Below are 6401 nucleotides of genomic sequence, written 5' to 3' on the forward strand. Positions count from 1 at the left end.
GGCCTCCTTTACCTTGCACCAAAAACCCACTCCATATCCCTCTTTTATTTCTCACATGGAAACTCTTCCTGGGAGAAGACCACAAACTATTATGTGGTTACACTATCTCTTTTACTATTTCTTGTCCAAACCGGGAGATCCCCCTCATATGTTTTATATGAGTCATTGTCGTTCATTGATCTTTTGTGTCCACCAAGAATCTGAGGTTCTGATCCATAAATTGCAAATGCGATGCATTCAGCTTCTTTGTCCAAAGATCCCCTTCAGGCATCTTGGTGTACTGAACAGATCGTGTCTCGCTGTTTTAAAAAAATGTGAAGATGAAAACCCTGGTGTCTGCTGCCTTATACTCAACAAAAACTGGTTTCAGTTGTCAGTCAGAGTCCCATTTCTGGGGTGCCAATTGTGGCTTTCCTGCTACTTTCAGGATTCAATTTAAGCCAACAAGGGCGACTTGTTCGTGACTACAACAAATCACTATGGGTACAGATATATAATGGTTATCAGTGTTGTAGATTTATTCAGCAGTTTACAGTCAGTGCAGAGAAGTAACACTTAACAAAGACAATAATCACAGGCTGATACTCAGAACCTCGGCGGTAGCCCTCCAAGTAACTGTGGTCTGGTCTCTCTTTCTCTTGCTGGGTTCTGTTCTCTGAAGATTCTCTTCTTTCTTCCTCTGGGTTTCTCGTTCTGCTTCTCATATTCAATAGCTGTTCTTTTATACCCTTTTTTGCCTTTGAGCCTCTGTGGCAGCTGACCAGATCCTGGACTATCTCATTCATTCTGTTTAATCATCATTTTTAAAAAACTTTAAGATTACATTTATGCTTAATTTTCTGGTATCTCTTGGTTCCATTTTCTTGCACCTTTGTTATTCCTTATCTCGAAATTCATACAGTTGTTACATGAGGTCCAGCAATGTCTTTTAATCGAGTGATAACAGATCTTAGAAGCTTTAATCTTCTGTTTTTATTGTAATTTAATGAATATTCTGTCTTTCACTATCTGTTAGTTTCAAACATACCAGGACATTCTTTTCACATTTAACTCAAGGTTTCTTTCTTGCTGTCCTGCCAGTTTTTAACACAGCCGTGGCTCAGCATCAGGCTTTGCTTCTCAGCCTCAGACCATGTTTATCTCAGCTTGCACATAGTATAGTTACTTTAATGATATCTGGAAAGAATTATTACAAATAATCACTGCTTATTAAGCTTAAACTCTTCAAGACGCGACACCAAGCAGTGCTGTGAGTCTGGAGTCACATGTAGACCAGGTCAAGTAAGGACAGCATTATTTCATTCCTAAGGAACATTGGTGAAGCAGATGGGTTTTTATAATAATCAATGACAGTTTTATAACATCATAACTAAGAGTTGCTTTTGATTCCAGATTTTTCAGTTAATTGAAGTTTTAATTAATTCAAATTAAATTCCACCAGCTGCCATGGTTTAAACCCATGCCCCCAGACTGAAATCCCATTACATTACCACTATTCCACCATCACCATAACACTGCAGCTCCTTGTGTCCAGGAGAATGTCTGTTCTCTAACACCTCGAGGGGACAGAATAAAGAAAGATCCCAACTGCGAGAGATCCCCATATCATTTGCAAATATCGTTCAAATGCTGACAGGTTCAAACTGCCAGTTTCCATCACATTGAAGTCAATGGAAAATGGGAGAGTGGTTATGTTGGAACAAAACACTAGTTAGACCACAGCTCACCTCCTTCAGCCCCACAACCCTCTATCTTGTTGGATTACACCCTGAGATAGACAATGTAAACAGATTCCCCTCACCCACCAACACAGCAACTTCTTCACAAAACACAAACACGTTTTTAAGACATGATCTTCTTTTCTGAAGCTGTGTTGAGTATCTGTAATGACTTCTCTTCCCCAGTGATCAGAAATAGCATCTCTTAGGATCCCTGCAAACATCTTCCCTGTGATCGAGCTCACACTGATGGGTCTGTAGTTCCCTGGCTCTGATTTGTCTCTGATTTGGAAAATGGGAACTATGTGAGCTACCTTCCAATCTCAGGGAACAATCCCTGACTCTACTAAGCTGTTGAAGATACAGACAAGGGGCTCACAGATCACCCATCCCATCTCTTTAAACACCCTTGGGTAGATATCATCTGGACTTGGAAAACCATCAGGTTGGAGATTTCCTATTTTATCCAGGATGACAATCCCTTTCTAATTTAATATTTATGATGTTATTGTTGACAGCACATCCCACAGCTGGAATCTGAGCATCATCCACAGGAGTGCAGACTGATGTGAAATAGTCATTTAACAGTTCTGTCATAGCCTGGTAATCTGTTTCAATCTGTCCTGAACTGTCTCTCAGTGGCTCAAAACCATCTGTATCCATCTTCTCACTCCTGATGTAGCTGGAAAAGCTTTTGCCACTATTACCATCATTGTGCACCATATTCTTTTCCAAAGATCTCTCAGCTTCTCTAATGGCTGTTTTTGTCTCCCTCAATTGTGGGTGAAATTTGTCCCTATTCTCCTGGAAACAGAATTCAACTTGTTCCAAACTGGGTTCAATGTCAGACAGTTCGGGGAGTCAGGCATCATTCACCCTAGACCTACTTTTGGGCCTCCTTATCTCGAGAGACAATGGATACGCGCCTGGAGGTGGTCAGTGGTTTGTGAAGCAGCGCCTGGAGTGGCTATAAAGGCCAATTCTGGAGTGACAGGCTCTTCCACAGGTGCTGCAGAGAAATTTGTTTGTTGGGGCTGTTGCACAGTTGGCTCTCCCCTTGCGCCTCTGTCTTTTTTCCTGCCAACTACTAAGTCTCTTCGACTCGCCACAATTTAGCCCTGTCTTTATGGCTGCCCGCCAGCTCTGGCGAATGCTGGCAACTGACTCCCACGACTTGTGATCAATGTCACACGATTTCATGTCATGTTTGCAGACGTCTTTATAACGGAGACATGGACGGCCGGACACCCTAGACCTACACTACAGGTAAAACCCCAGACAGATCCTTAGTAAGGATTCCTCTGGTACCTCACCTTATATTTGAAAGGATACTGAAACCCAGCTTTCTCACAGTCCACTCCTGGAGGCTCCACTCCCTCAGCCTACAACCTTCAGCAGAGGCAGTGGTGGAGTTTCACAGTGGGAGTGATCCCAGAGTAACTGACGTGATAGCACTCCTGTGGATGTTCTGTGGATTTTTAAAACATGGAATTCCTGGCAACACACTGCAGTTCCTTCTTTATCTGGAGATTAGATATCTGTTGCATAATTGTACCAGAAGTGAACTCCTCCTTCTGCTACTTTAATGCAGACTTGAATTTATTTCATTTCAAAAGTTTTGTTTGAAATGAAGTAACACCTGTTTTAAAATTGTAAACTCAGGACTGTCACACAAACATATTAAATCTCCACAGAGTAATACAATATTAATTTTCAGACTGGAAACTTAAACCTGCCGTTTCACTTTCAGTCAGGAACAAGTCCCAGTTTTACACCAATCCCTGATTTGACAGCACGTTTCCAGCATTCACTGTTGTTCTTCCTGACTCTAAACACAGTTGTAAAGGAGCCTTCTGTTCCGTGCCCAGGAGCTCTGAACATGGAAGAGAGCGGCTGGGACACATTTCTTACAGGCCTCAGGATGAACCCACACGGGGACTTTGCTGTCAGTGAAGAGAGATGAGAAAGACCAAAGTGCCGTTTGTCCCTCTCAGTGTGATCCTGAAGGACTGTGTTCAGGCTGAAGTTCTGTTCCTTCTGTCCGATCCTCCCCCAGATTGTCCTTTCTGAGCTCCAGCCTGGTGATGTTAAACACTCAGGTGGGAAAGAGAAAAATCTACAACAATGTGTTTAAAACAAAGATGATTTATTTGACATTTATTTTCTTCAGGATTATCCTGTGAATCGAAGTCTTTGCTTTGGAAGATGGAAGTGAGACGAATTTCCAAGCACAATTCATTCAAATTGCAGGCCGAGTGGTTGCATTGTTGAGTTGGTAATCCAGGGTTTCTGGATAGATCGACTTTCTCAAAGACATTTGAAAATAGAAATAAAAGCAACATTCTGTACATGTTGGAAATCAAAACAGTAACTGCTGGAAATACTCAGCATCTGCTGAGAGAGAAACAGAGTTCTGATGAAAGGTCACAGACCTGAAACATTAACATTAACATCACAATTATACAGCAAGACCTGGTAGCTCAGGTGGGTAGAGCACTGCGGTAATAACACAATGATCATGGGTTTAATTCCCATACAGGCCAAGGCTTTAGCCCAGGGTGCTGTCAGTGCCTTGTTTGGATACACGATGCTGTTGTGTTGTCATTGCACTTATCATCCACAGGCCATGGGTTGTTGTCAGAGGCTGAGAGTTCAATCCCACCATGACAGCCCGTGCTGTATTCTGGACTTCATTATCTCAGGCAAATCTGGTCTTTTTTTCAACTCAGCTCACTGAAGGTGGCAGAAATTATCATTGATTACTGGATAAATCCTTAGCGTTCTCCAATGTTATTTAAAACTATAGAAAAATTATGGCACTGAAGGAGGTCATTCAGCCTGTTGTGTCCGTGCTTGCTGGAAAAACTACCTGCTCGATCTAATCCCCTCTTCCAGCACCTGGTCTGCAGCCTTGCTGGTTATATCAGTTCAGGTGCACTTCCCGGTACATTTTGAAAGAGTTTTTTGAGAGTTTTTGCCTCCACCACTGTTCCTGGCAGTGAATTCCAGACACCCACCACCCTCTGGGTGAAAACGGTTTTTCTCATATCCCCTTTAATCCTTCTACCAATCACCTTAAATCAGTGTCCCCTGGTAATTGACCTCTCCACTAGGGGAGACAGGTCCTTCCTGTTTATTCTATCTCGGCCCCTCATAATTTTGTACACCTCAATTAATTCACCCCTCAGACTCCTCTGTTCTGAGGAAAACAACCCTAGCCGATCCAATATTTCTGCTTTGCTGTAACTTTCAAACCCTGGCAACATTCTTGTAAATCTCCTCCGTACTCTCTCCCCAGCAATAATGTCCTTTCTGTAATATGGTGACCAGACGTGTCCGCAGTACTCCAACTGTGGCCTAAACAGTTCCAGCATACATCTCTGCTTTTGTCTTAGAGTCATACAGTTACACAGCAGAGATACAGACCCTCAGCCCATCATGTCCGTGCCGGCCATCAAGCACCTACCTGTCTACTTCAACACCAGGAGCATCCGGAATCAGGTGGGTGAGCTTACAGCATGGGTTGGTACCTGGGATCTCGATGTAGTGGCCATTTCGGAGACATGGGTAGAGCAGGGGCAGGAATGGATGTTGCAGGTTCCGGGATTTAGATGTTTCAGTAAGAACAGAGAAGATGGTAAAAGAGGGGGGGGGTGAGGCATTGTTAATCAAGGAGAGTATTACAGCGACAGAAAGGACGTTTGAGGACTCGTCTACTGAGGTAGTATGGGCCGAGGTTAGAAACAGGAGAGGTGAGGTCACCCTGTTGGGAGTCTTTTATAGACCTCCAAATAGTTCCAGAGATGTAGAGGAAAGGATAGCGAAGATGATTCTCGACAGGGGCGAGAGTAACAGGGTAGTTGTTATGGGGGACTTTAACTTTCCAAATATCGAATGGAAATACTATAGTTCGAGTACTTTAGATGGGTCAGTTTTTGTCCAGTGTGTGCAGGAGGGTTTTCTGACACAGTATGTAGACAGGCCAACCAGGGGCGATGCCACATTGGATTTGGTACTGGGTAATGAACCCGGCCAGGTGTTAGATTTAGATGTAGGTGAGCACTTTGGTGATAGTGATCACAATTCGGTTAGGTTTACCTTAGCGATGGGCAGGGACAGGTATATACCACAGGGCAAGAATTATAGCTGGGTGAAAGGAAATTATGATGCGATTAGGCAAGATTTAGGATGCGTAGGAAACTGCAGGGGATGGGAACAATCGAAATGTGGAGCTTATTCAAAGAGCAGCTACTGCGTGTCCTTGATAAGTATGTACCTGTGAGGCAGGGAGGAAGTTGTCGAGCGAGGGAGCTGTGGTTTACTAAAGAAGTTGAAGCACTTGTCAAGAGGAAGAAGAAGGCTTATGTTAGGATGAGACGTGAAGGTTCAGTTAGGGCGCTTGAGAGTTACAAGCTAGCCAGGAAGGATCTAGAGGGAGGGCTAAGAAGAGCAAGGAGAGGACACGAGAAGTCATTGGCGGATAGGATCAGGGGAAACCCTAATGCTTTCCATAGGTATATCAGGAATAAAAGAATGACTAGAGTTAGATTTGGGCCAATCAAGGATAGTAGTGGGAAGTTGTGTGTGGAATCAGAGGAGATAGGGGAAGTGTTAAATGAATATTTTGCGTCAGTATTTACAGTAGAGAAAGAAAATGTTGTCGAGGAGAATACTGAGATTCAG

Source organism: Heterodontus francisci, chromosome 34, assembly GCF_036365525.1.
Source record: "Heterodontus francisci isolate sHetFra1 chromosome 34, sHetFra1.hap1, whole genome shotgun sequence".
NCBI classification, from domain to species: domain Eukaryota; kingdom Metazoa; phylum Chordata; class Chondrichthyes; order Heterodontiformes; family Heterodontidae; genus Heterodontus; species Heterodontus francisci.